The sequence below is a fragment of the Hemiscyllium ocellatum genome, chromosome 12 (assembly GCF_020745735.1).
Source record: "Hemiscyllium ocellatum isolate sHemOce1 chromosome 12, sHemOce1.pat.X.cur, whole genome shotgun sequence".
Taxonomy (NCBI): Eukaryota; Metazoa; Chordata; class Chondrichthyes; order Orectolobiformes; family Hemiscylliidae; genus Hemiscyllium; species Hemiscyllium ocellatum.
This window is the reverse complement of record NC_083412.1, coordinates 20014431-20027851: the sequence shown is the minus strand read 5'-3', so window position 1 is coordinate 20027851 and position 13421 is coordinate 20014431. Positions and strand designations below refer to the sequence as shown.

The 13421-nt window shown below is 44.0% G+C and overlaps 1 protein-coding gene across 4 annotated transcripts in view; it reads left to right on the top strand.

The window, feature by feature from the left end:
- Nucleotides 1–356: 356 nt before the first annotated feature.
- Nucleotides 357–13421, top strand: part of rubcnl (rubicon like autophagy enhancer) — an 83023-nt gene continuing 69958 nt past the window's right edge. For 2 of the 4 annotated variants that reach the window (XM_060832915.1, XM_060832912.1), the window contains exon 1: nt 9752–9899. The gene's annotated coding sequence lies outside the window, so the exon portion shown is untranslated. Of the gene's footprint in view, nt 418–9751; nt 9900–9949; nt 10069–13421 lie in introns of those variants that run through there. The other 2 variants (XM_060832914.1, XM_060832913.1) reach the window with 2 other exon arrangements.

Here is a 13421-nt window from a genome sequence, read left to right as displayed (position 1 = left end):
TGAACACAAATAGTTGTTTTTATGAGGGATGGAACAAAGATAAATGTAATGAATGGATTTTATATTAGAGAGTGTGTGAGAATTCTTAAATCAGCACAGAGAACTTCAATTAATGTTGACATGGACCCTGAGCTCTATCTGTCCATGGTGGATATTGGGTAAGTTGCCACAGAAGGCATAAGGGCAAAGGATGGTCAAGTGGGGAAATAGTTTGATTGGGTCTAGAAATGGCTGTGAGGTTCAGAGAAAGGGACAGTCATTGACATGGAGGATGTATGGGGCAGTGATGTGGAGTAGGTAGAACTAAAATCAATTCCACTCTTCAAACATCCTGTTTACCTTGCAGAAACCTTTGAGTTGTGAGACCCTCGCTCGGACAGACCTAGACAGATCCAGGGTAACAGAGACCAATGATTGGTAAGGCATTCTCAAGTGAAATCCAATGCAGCCATGCCCACACCTCCGCTAGAGCCATAACTGGGCAGACCATTGGCGTGTTGCAAATGTGCTTCTGCTGTTGGATAGGCCGAGATTATTCACCACACACATTTTGACAGAAAGTCATGGCATTTTGGAAACTCCACTATGTGACCATGCCAATGCAGTGATTCCTAGCATCAGACTGATGAAGGAGCAACATCACTCCTCAGATGAAGATAAATGGGATCGGCTGAGGAAGTGAGCCTGTGTCAGATATCAAGACCATGTGGAAATGTCCCAGGGAGTCCAGGAACACTCAGATGCACAAGTTTTACTCACGATTGAAGGCAGGACATGGCCATTGTCTCATTGTCAGGGCAGCTTTGCCTTCTTGGGATGTCTACCAATGCAAACAAGCCTTTCTGGGGTCTGTCAATCCAAATCCAAGCCTTTTGAAGAAATAGAACTCATGACACTTTTCTCTTGCGGGTAGAATCTGCAACTGAGCAGTCACCAGATATTTTCTAACCAGCCTGTTCCACATGTTATTATAGACATCTAGGACAGGTGGGACTTGAAACTGGCCTCCTAGCTCAGACATAGGGACACCACCATCATGCCATAACAGCTCCTGAATTTGCATGTCATTTCCTTGCTCAGAGACATCCAAAGATGTGCAGGTTAGGTGAATTGGCCAAGCTAAATTGCCCATTTAGCAATGTGTAGGTTAGGTGCATTAGTCAAGGGAAATATAAAGTAATAGGGTAAGGAAATGCGTCTGGTTGGGGTACTGTTCAGAGGGTCGGTGTGGACCTGTTAGGCTAAATGGCCTGTTTCCACACTGCAGTGATTCTATGACCACATTCATCTTCTCTGTATCATTCCAATCGTCATAGATTGTGCTGTCAAAGTGAGGCACAGTTCATTCTGTACCCAGTACCATCTGTACCTTATTGATTATTTACTCAGTCACGTAATTAATCACTAGTCTCCATCAACAGCTCAGCTCTTGCCAAACTCGGAGATTCCCCACTTATAATTAAAGGCAAACAAAAAATGTTGAATAGAAACGCCATAAAAATAATCTAGTTTCATGTTCTATGTCTTATCTTAAAATATACAACCTCCCACACCCTCCTTCCCCTCTTTAAATAAAAAGGCAGCAACAAGTTCAATAGAGAAAAAACAAGTGATTCCTTTTATGTTCTTCAGACCCCCAAATGTACCACTTTGAGGATCCCCAGAAATTTATTTGAACAAGCACCCACTATTTGCCAAAAAAAAACTTGTATCCACATAATATTAGAAGGGCAAATGTTTATAAAACAGTGAGGGGTATAGATAGGATTAATGGTTGGTGTCTTTTCCCTAGGATGGGGGATTTCAAGACTAGCAGGCACATTTTTAAGGTGAGAGGAGAGAGTTTTAAGAAGCAAGACATGAGGAGCAAATTTTTTTATACCGAGGGTGGTTTGCACGTGGAATGAGGAACTATGAATAAGGAGGGTTTAGAAGGGTGGGCAAATGGGACTAGATTAATTCGGGATATCTGGTCAGCATGGACAGACCAAAGGGTCTGTTTCCATGCTGTACATCTCTATGATAATGACTAAGTGGTGGAAGTGCGCACAATTACAACTTTTAAAAGGGATTTGGGGAAGGACATAAAAAGGAAAGGTTGAGGGATATGGACCAGGAGCAAGCAGATATGATGAGTTTAGTTTGGGTTTATGGTAGGCATGGACTACTCTATGACTCCCTATTGCTTCCACTAGCGCTGGTATTTCAGCAGCTAAGATACTTCAAACCACCCTTTTCAGGTATTCTTGGTTTCTCAGGCCCACAAACAACATTTATTATTCTTTCCCACTCACAATATAAAAGCCCTGCAATACTGGATATCCGTCTGGAAGATTGGCATGTGAAACATTGCCAAAAAAGCTTTTCTCATTGGAGCGAAGAAGGATGAGAGGTGATTTGATAGAGGTGTACAAGATGATGAGAGGCATAGATAAAGTGGACAGCCAGAGACCTCTTCCCCAGGGCAGAAATGGCTATCATGAGGGGGCATAGTTTTAAAGTGATTGGAGGGAGGTTTCAGGGAGATGTCAGAGGCAGGTTCTTTACACACAGAGTGGTGGGTGTGTGGAATGCACTGCCAGCAGTGGTAGAGTCAGAGACATTAGGGACATTTAAGCGACTCTTGGAACATGGAAGATAGCACAATGTATATGTAGGTTAGTTAGATCTTAGAGGAGGGTAAAAGGTCAGCACAAGATCAAGGACCATGCTGTGCTGTACTGTTCTATGTTCTAAACAGCTTTAGTATTGTACTCCCTGGGTCACCCAAGGCTGGAAACTGGAGTGTGATTTTTTTTCTCTCTGGTTTTAAATTTCTTTAGTGTTTTATTTGCCCTCAAGACATCCTAGACCGCAGGATGTTTCATCATGGTCTTCAGACTTAGAGTTTATTGTTACGTGTCCTCAAATACAGCAGTGGAGTGAAAAGTATATACTGGGCACCATCTCAGGTGCAAGTACCCAGGTACAAAATCTTAAAAACAAGATAGAAAAAAAGAACAAAGTTAAAAGGTTAAACATTCCTGTTATTCTTAGTATTAAGTGGAAAAAATGTGGAAAAATATAGAAATAAAGTAAGAAGTTTAAGTATTGCAAATGCTGTAAGTGCCTAACAACGGGGGGACTGCAAGGGCATAATCTCCTCCTCTCTGCCACACACAGTCCATTTTAGGAGTCCCCAAACCAGTCACCGAAGCAACCACCATCAAACAAGGAGGGAGGACAGGGGCAGGCACCTCCCTATTGTCCTGAGTAGAAACTGCTGAGTGGCCTGTGTGTTTGTGGTACCTACTCCAATAGGTATCCTCACGATTCACTGGCTGGGGCAATGGAGTGTGGGTGCTTGCCTCTCGAAGTGGACCCTCAGATTGCTGGGTCCATGCCACCATGTTAAGTGGAGGCAGGCAGAAGCTAGAGTTGAAAAAAATGTGCTGCTGGAAAAACACAGCAGGCCAGGCAGCATCCGAGGAGCGGGAGAATCGACGTTTCGGGCATAAGCCCTTCTTCAGGAATGAGGCTGGTGTGCCAGGAGGGCTGAGATAAAAGGTAGGGAGGAGGGGATTTGGGGGAGGGGCGCTAGGAATACGATAGGTCGAAGGAGGTGAGGGTGATGGGCCGGAGAGGGGGTGGGGGCGGAGAGGTCGGGAAGAAGATTGCGGTCAAGAGGGCGGTGCTGAATCTGGGGGTTGGGACTGAGATAAGGTGGGAGGAGGCAGGAAAATGAGGAAACTGGAGAAATCTGACTGGAGATCCTTTTTGCACTGATGGAGCTCCAGGGCGATGAGATCCATCATTTCCCATACAACCAGTCCCTGCTCCTGCTCCCAGCCCTTGTTAGATTTCCCCCGATTACTGACTGCCTGGGCCTGAGTGGGTGCCAGGTCTCTGCCAGTCCTGTAAGTGCCAGCAGCCTGGGGCATGGTTTGCCCTGTCTGTATCAATGGTGCTGAGGTGTTGGTGGTTGAGAGCTTCAAATTCCTAGGAGTAAATCCCACCGCAATCTGTCCTGATCCATGCATACTGCAGTCAAGAAAGCACAAAACTTCCTCGACTTCCTCAGGAGGCTAAGGAAATTTGGCATGTCTGTAAACACTCTTCCCAAGTTCTTTAGATATACCATAGAAAGCGTTCGATCCAGATGCATCACAGCTTGGCATGGTAACTAGTCTGCCCAAGACGGCAAGAAACTATAGAGAGCTGTGAATACAGCCCAGTCCATCACACAAGCCAACCTCCCATTCATCATCTCCATCTAAACTTCCTGCCACCTCAGGAAACAACCAACAAAGACCCCTCCCACCCCAGTATACTCTCTTCCACCTTCTTCCATCAGGCAGAAGATATAAAAACTTGAAAACACATGCTAACAGATTCAAGAGGCATTTTTTGCCCCCTGCTGTTATGAATGGAGATCTCACAGGCAACATCGTTGTAAATCTCTTCTGAACCCTTTGAAGTTTCGCAACAGAGGTGGGAATGGCTGGAGCTGTTTTCCCTGGAGCCGTCAGAGGCTGAGGGGTTTCTGTGTCAAGGTTTATAAATTCATGAGAGGGGCACGGTAAGGGTAAATAGTCAAGATCTTTTCCCGGAGTTTTGGGGGGGGGGGGGGGGGAAGAAGGGTGGGGGTGGGGGTGTCCAGAACTAGAAGGAGTAGATTTAAGGTAAGAGGGGAAAGATATAAAAAGGGATCTAAGGGGCAACTTTTTCCACACAGAGGGTGGTGCACGTATGGAATGAGCTGCCAGAGGAAGTGGTGGAGGTTGGTACAATTACAGCATTTAAAAGGCATCTGAATGGGTATGTGAATAGGAAGATTTTGGAGGGATATGGGCCAGGTGCTGGCAAATGAGACTAGATTAGATTAGAATATCTGGTCAGCGTGGACGAGTCAGACCAAAAGGGTCTGTTTCCATGCTGTACATCTCTATGACTCTATATTAGAGTTGATCTTTCTCTGGACTTTCCCTGTAATTATAACACTATATTCTGCATTCTGTTCTATTAACCTAAAGTAAGGTATAATTTGTCTGGATAGCACGCAAAACAATACTTTTCATTGTATCTCGGTACATGTGACATTAATAAATCAAATCAAAAAGAAAAGATGAAGTGAACGAGGCTGCAGAAAGAAGCACTTAACGTAGCAGATTAAGAAAAATCATTGATGCAGCCTCAATGGCCTTTCAAAGGGGAGGCAGGCTGGACAGAGGGAGAAGAGATGGAGATGTAGGAAAGGGAAACAAAAAGAAGAGAAAGAGAGAGGAGAATGTATTAAGCTGCAGACTAAGGGTGACAGCAAATAACCGTAACTACTTTTCACAAGGAGTTGGTAAAGAAGAGGAGAGAGAAAAGCACATGAGATTTTTTGAGGACATTTTAGTTTAATCCATGGGGATTTTCAAAGACCTAGAGTGCCGATTGAGAAGTGACAGAGTGAAAAAGACTCAGAATGTGGAATTTAATTAAGATTACTGCGATGTTGGAACTTCCTAAATACAATGTCAGCAAAAACAAATACCGCACCGCAGTCAGCTCACATGCCCATGTGAACCTCAATGGAAACCCTATCTTCTGTAATAGTTTTGGATTGACTGGCCAATGCACAAAGGTCATGCTTACTGCAACATTCATGGGATTAGACAAATATATTTGACTTAGAGTCATAGAATCATACAGCATAGAAACAGACCCTTCGGTCTAACCAGTCCATGCTGAACATAATCCCAGACTAAACTAGTCCCACTTGGTCAATCCTGGCCCATATCCCTCCAAACCTTTCCTCTTCATGTACTTATCCAAGTGTCTTTTAAACATTGTAATTGTGCCCAAATCCATCACTTCCTCAGGAAAATCATTGCCCACACAAACCACTCTGTAAACAATTTGCCCCTCATGTCTTTAAATCTCTCTCCCCTCACTTTAAAAATGTGCTCCCTAGTCTTGAAAACCCATATCCTAGGGAAAAGACACCTATCATCACACCTATCTATACCCCTCACAAATTTTATAAACCTCTATAAGGTCACTTCTCAACCTCCAACACTCCAGTGGAAAAGGTCCCAGCCTATTCAGCTTTTCTTTATAACCCAAACCTTTCATACCTGGCAACATCCTGGTAAGTCAATTCTGAACCCTCTCCAGTTTTACACTGTACAGTAAAATCTTTCCTATAACTACTTGTTCAGTAAATCACACTGAGATTTGTCAGACAATTGTTGAGCTTGCAGAACCCTGCTGAATTATATGTCCATATACTATAGTCCATAAGAATCCCTTAATTTCAGTAAACTAAGTGAACCCAATGCACTTGATTTACTTTAAGTGCTTCCTGCAGTTTCTCAATCTAACTGACTCAGAGAGGGGGGACAAAGTGACAGAGAGAGATGCAATGAAGCAACTAATGTTCTATTCAGAACCACCAAATGTTCCAATGCACGATACAACCAACCAGGTTCTTTTGCTACGCAGTAACTGTTGTAACGCAGGAAACCCAGAAACTAATCCGCGCAAGTTCCCACAAACAGTGACGTGATGATGACCAAATCATCTGCATTTGAGATGTGTAAGGACACTGGAAATAACTTCACGTGTTCTAATTCTACATCTCCTCTGCACTTCAAAGGTTTTGGGGGCAAAGGTAAACGATCATCATCGCAATGTCACCTCACGTAGTCATTCCACATGCCCAGAGGGTCCTGTAAAAGGGATGTGTAGTGATTGCGGCAAGGTCAGCCAGGTTGATCTCATGAAATAGGATTGGGGCTGTTCATCTGGTTCAAATCAGGGAGCCCTGGCTGTCAGATATAAACAGGAGTGTTGGTGGCACGGTGGCACAGTGGCTAGCACTGCTGCCTCACAGCACCAGAGACCCGGGTTCAATTCCCACCTCAGGCAACTGTCTGTGTGGAGTTTGCACGTTCTCTCAGTGTCTGTGCAGGTTTCCTCTGGGTGCTTCGGTTTCCTCCCATTGTCCAAAAATGTGCAGGTTAGGTGAATTGGCTATGCTAAATTGCCCATAGTGTTAGGTGAAGGGGTAAATGTAGGGGAATGGGTCTGGGTGGGTTGCTCTTCAAAGGGTCGGTGTGGACTTGTTGGGCTGAAGGGCCTGTTTCTACACTGTAAGTAATCTAATCACTATAGTCCAACAAGTTTAATTGGAAGCACACTAGCTTTAAAAGAAAACAGGAGAGTTACCCTATCAAACATTGACAATGTCCCTCAGGTCAGTTTTCTCTTTTATACCAAAATAAACAGGCGGACCGCTTGCACTCCCTTTTTGATTTTCTTAAGTACCTCCTCCTCTGTTTTTGGTTGCACTTCAGTCCCACACTCCTGATCTTCAGGCACCCGGTACGGAGGAGGGAGGGCAGGTCTGAAGACCTCCTCGTGGGTCTGCTCCTGGGCCTGGCCAAACTGGTCATAAACAGGTCCAGGCAGCGGGCCGTGGAGGGGGTTGTTAGGGCCGACTGCCTGCCCCTCTTTCACGGTTACGTTAGAGCCCGGGTGACCTTGGAGAAGGAGCACGCGGTGTCCATCAACACCCTGGAGTTGTTCAGGGAGAGGTGGTGCCGCAGGGTGTGGAGTGCATCATTTCCCCCTCCAACGCTATTTTGATTTAGTCCCTGCCCTGCCCTTCACTGTTTGATCACACAGCATTGCCCTTTGATGTGAAGGGCACTGCTTGAAATAAAAGAAACAGGAGGATAGATTTAGAGTCTCCTCAGTTTAGAGCACTGATTCTGTGCTGGCTGGTGCTACAGTCAGTGTGCTCCTGTTGGTACTGAGAAGGAGAAGAGTTTCTTTGTCTTTTTCCCCTTTTTTGTTGGGGAAGAAAAAAAAACATAAACAGGAGGGTCAGAGGTTCTGCTCACTGTTGAAGCCAGCTCTGAGCTAGCTGGGTCAGTTGGCATATGCGAATAAAGGGTGACTTAGTCATTGAGATGTACAGAACAGAAACAGACCCTTCAGTCCAACCTATCCATGCCAACCAGACATCCTAAATTAATCTGCAAGACCATAAGATATAGGAGCAGAAATTAGTCTGCTCTGCCATTCAATCATGGCTGATAAGTTTCTCAACCCCATTCTCCTGTTTTCACCCTGTAACCCTTGATCCCCTTGATACTCAAGAACCTAGTCCATCTCAGTCTTAAATAAACTTAATGACCTGACCTCTGCAGCCTTCTGTGGCAATGAATTCCATAGATTCATCACTCTGGCTAAAGAAGTTTCTCTTTATCTCTGTTCAAAAGGTCTTCCCTTTACTCTAAGGTTATACCCTTGGATGCTAGCCTTTCCTACCAATAGAAACGTCTTCCCAACATCTACTCCGTCCAGACCATTAGTGTTCTGTATGTTTCAATTAGATTCCCCCCCCACCCACCCTGCCAACCCCCATCCTTCTAAACTCTATCGAGTATAGACCCACAGTCCTCAAACATTCCTCATAGGTTAGGCTTTTCATTCCTGGGACTATTCTTGTGAACCTCCTCTGAACACAGTCCAGGGCCAGTACATTATCCCTGAGATATGGGGCCCAAAACTGCACACAATACTCCAAACCCGTAGTCTGACCAGAGTCTCAGAAGTACATCCCTGCTTTTATATTCAAGTCCTCTCAAAATAAATGCCACCATTGCGTTTGCCTTCCTAACTACTGACTCAACCTGCAAGTTTACCTTGAGAGAATCCTGGACTAGAACTCCCAAGTCTCTCTGTACTTCAGACAGCACTTGGCCCATATCCCTCTAAACCCTTCCTATTTATATATCCATCCAGGTGCTGTTTAAATATTGTAATTATCCGAGTGTCCACCACTTCCTCTGGCAGCTCACTCTGCACACACGGAACAGGATACCAGTCTTTGTGGAGTTACTTCAGTACGAGTGGAGAGTGGGTGGATGGGGCCTTGGTTTAATGTCTCACATCTGAACGCTGGCACCTCTTGCAGTTCCCTCAGTAGCGCTGAATTATCAGCAGACTCTCTATTTTCTTCATTCTGCCTGCAGTGGTGCTAAGAAAAGCACGTGGTCTATCTTTAAAAGAAATCAAGAAAACACTTGCTTCACTTTGGGCGAAACAAAAACAAAATCACTTCCACAAATTTAGTTATAAATTGTTTTAGTTTCACCACCCACCGAGCATCTTCTCAACCTTAACAAACTACACTGCGTGCCTGTGATGTTTTAAGTGGTATTATGTACAAGTTTACCTGAAGCTCTGATTTACATATGAAAGAACTGAAACCAACATGTTCATTCCAAAAGATGAGACTTAACAAACAATCCAGGTCTTTTTCAATATATAATTTCAGTTACATCACACTGTAAACTTTTGCTATAAGTTCTGTGTCTTACGATCTTATACTCCACCTGATGAAGGAGCAGCGCGCTTAAAGCTAGAGCTTCCAATTATATGTGTTGGAGTGTAACCTGGTGTTGTGTGATTTTTAACGATGTATACCTTGCTAGCTTAAAGGGTGTTTTATATGCACCTTGCTGACAGTATTCAGTACAAAAAAAAAGACTTTTTGGGGAAGTTGAATGAGGGTGACTTTCTTTAAAAACCTACTTGAAAAACAAGTGAACGTTTCAGGACCAGACAGTCAGAGGTCAGAGGTCAATCAGGGAAGTCACTGTCGAGAGATCATGAATATTTAAATTACCCACTTGCAGGCAATGAGAAATCTATATTCAGGAAGTACAGGTTTAACTGAAAACTCCAGTTGGCTGATAATCTCTCAGTGATGTAATGTTCTCAAGTTGCAGCAGCACACTGACGGCAATACAGAGGCTGGAGTGAAGTTCTACATCTAAACCTGGTCACTTAGTGCAACTGAAGCCAGTCCATATCCTGTTTATGGTGTGAAAAGGAGGTAGTTTGGACCAGCAACCCAAGAGGTAAGGCTTCAGTTCCTTCTCACACCCTGAATGAATTCAGCAAAGTCTATACTGTCACTGCTGTGCCTGTTTGCAAATAGTAAACAGTGCCAGTTGCTCTGGAGATGTTGTGGGCCAGCAATTTTACATACGAACAGGTCCTGGATGCACTGATGTCAGTGACTAGATGGTAAGAAAATCTGCATTTGTTTCAATGGTTAGCCTCTCGAGATCTTGAGACTGTGGCATATTGCACCAAAAATATGTTGTTTCTACATGTGAAAAGTTGGACTCCGCAGTGTCTGGGATTTTAAAAACCCTGCAAACTCAGTTTGGGTACTTTTTTAAAAAAAAAATGCTTGGGGAATGTAACTTTCTCCACATGTCAACACGTCAATACAAACGTTTCTCCATCCTGCCTTCTGAGTCAGAAGGATCTTGTAACAGGCCTTTACATGATAGTGGATGGGTAAAAATTAGTCTATTCCTGATGAAGGGCTTTTTGCCCGAAACGTCGATTTTCCTGCACCTCGGATGCTGCCTAAACTGCTGTGCTTTTCCAGCACCACTCTAATCCAGAATGACATTGGATGGGCTCTCTGAGCCAAATGGCCTCATATCTTCTGGTCGTCTGGCCACTAAAAGACTTTCAGTGAAGCCAAGAGCTCATGTTCCATCTCCTACTCAGTTTAGATTTCAGAAGCATTGCTCTTAAGTCTTTACTAATGCCAGTCCCCATTGCCTTGAACTGCCACAGTACAAGTGGTGCCAGGCAATAAATGTGGGCCTTGCCGATGGTGCCCACATCCTGGCAGGTGAATTCCTGCATCATGCTTTCAGTTCACCGTCATCCGGTCTTCACATTATCTGCCTTTATTTAACTCAATCCTGGGACGTGGGTGTAATTGGCAAGTGTTCAGATTAGGTTCAGCCCGGTTTGTAAACATCACTGCCTTTTGTCTGATGACATGTCAGGAACAGATATTTCAAATCAAGTAACTCACACACCCACTGGACTATGCACTTATCGAATCATAGTGTTGTACAGCACAGAAACAGACCCCTTGGTCCAACTCGTCCATACTGACCAGACATCTTAAATTAATCCAGTTATGAGAACTCTGAACACATTTTGCTGTGTTTAAGTTGGCATGACCTGAGCGGCCCGTTGTGCTGACTCATGCCAGTCCTCTCTTGCTTCCAGGCTTTGTCCCACTGATGAGGTTCTGTGATCTCACATTGTGAGGCAGCAGCAGCCCAGAATGGGGAAGAACAGGCAGGGTCCTGAAGGTATTCTCTCGGGCGTTCACTAACAGTGGCTGGACTCCCTCCACAAAGCAACCAGAAAGCCCAAAGTGCATCTGGAATGCCATCCCAAATTTAATTACTAGTCTGTCTGGTTGTGCTTTTGAAAATTAATGGCCAATTCAAAAACTGCATTCCTTTATTCAAGGAACACTTTTTTTGATTCTCTCTCTGACTCTATGATTTAGGAGGGGAAAGTATCAGGGAATCTTTGTATCTGTATCACATCACAGGTCTCCAAAATAGCTTGACAATTCAATAAATGCTGGGAAAACTCAGCAGGTCAGCCGGCAACTGTGGAGAGAGAAACCGAGTTAATGTTTCGACGCCAGTAAGATTCTTCTTCAGAACCGATCCTCTGTTCTCAAGGAGGGTCACCGGAATTAATTCTGCTTTCTCTCTCTCCACAGATGCTGCTGGGCCCCGCAGTTTCTGCAATGCTTTGTTTTCTGATCTGCAGTGCTTTGCTTTTGATTTGTTTGGAGAAACTCCCCTTGGATAAATGTAGCAGTGAGGTACCGGTGACAGTGTCTCAATGGCGATGTTGAGGTTTACACCTAATTCAGGTTGAAGGAATGGTCGACAGGAATTTCACCTTGGTAGCACCCCTTGACCTCCAAAGCAGTGTCTGCAGATCACACTTTTGGGGCAAATCACATCATAATGAAAAATTGGGAAGGTTGGGATGCTCAGGTGAACAGCTCTTAGTATCATGCAAGATTGTGAAGTCAGTGTTCAAGGCTAATTTGTCACCAGCAGTACCAGCCTGAAGCTAATGCCCTCTTAACCTCACAGGTGAGGATCTTCAACAGCAAGAAGGACCCCTCTTCGAGCTGTCTAAAGGGATCAAGTACTTTCAGATTAGTTACTGGTTGATTTTGTCTGGATATTGCCTTGGTTCTCCAGTGTTACTTGCTTTATACAAGTACAAGAACATTTTCTGATTCAGTACATGAACGTATCTACTAGAGAAGGTGGAAAAGTTGACCTACTCTTGGGAAATAAGGCAGGACAGGTGACTGAGGTGTCAGTGGGGGAGCACTTTGGGGTCTGCGACCATAATTTTATTAGTTTAAAATAGTGATGGAAAAGGATTGACCTGATCGAAAAGTTGAAGTTCTAAATTAGAGAAAGACCGATTTTGACGGTATTAGGCAAGAACTTTCAAAAGCTGATTGGGGGCAGATGTTCACAAGTAAAGGGACGGCTGGAAAATGGGAAGCCTTCAGAAATGAGACAATGAGAGTCCAGAGAAAGTATATTCCTGTCAGGGTGAAAGGGAAGGCTGGTAGGTACAGGGAATGCTGGATGACTAAAGAAATTGAGGGTTTGGTTAAGAAAAAGAAGGACGCCTATGTCTGGTATAAACAGGATAGATCAAATGAATCCTAAGAAGAGTATAAAGGCAGTAGAACTATATTTAAGAGAGAAATAATGAGGGCAAAAAGGGGACATGAGATAGCTTTGGCAAATAGAATTAAGGAGAATCCAAAGGGATTCTATAAATACATTTTGGACACAAGGGTAACTAGGGAGAGAAGAGGGCTCCTCAAAGATCAGCAAGGCGGCCTACATGTGGAACTGCAGGAGATGGGGGAGATACTAAATGAGTATTTTGCATCAGTCTTTACTGTGGAGAAGGACGTGGAAGATATAGAATGGAGGGATATAGATGGTGACATCTTGAAAAATGACCATATTACAGGAAGTGCTGGATGTTTTAAACACATAAAAGTGGATAAATCCCCAGGATCTGATCAGGTGTACCCTAGAACTCTGTAGGAAGTGATTGCTGGGCCCCTTTCTGAGATATTTGTATCATCAATAGTCACAAGTAAGGTGCCGGAAGACTGGAGGTTGGCTAATGTGGTGCCATTGTATAAATGATAGTAAAGAAAAGCCAGGGAACTACAGATTGGTGAATCTGACATTGATGGTGGAGCAATTGTTGGAAGGAAACCTGAGAGACAGGATTTACAAGTATTTGGAACAGCAAGGACTGATTAGGATAGTCAACGTGGCTTTGTGCGTGGGGAATCATGTCTCACAAATTTGAGATTTTTGAAGAAGTAGCAAAGAGGATTGATGAAGGCAGAGCAGTAGGTGTGATCTATATGAATTTCAGTAAGGCTTCAACAAGGTTACTCATAGTAGACTGGTTAGCAGGGTTAGATAAATGGAATACAGAGGGAATTAGCCATTTGGATACAGAACTGGCTCAAACATAGAAAACAGAAG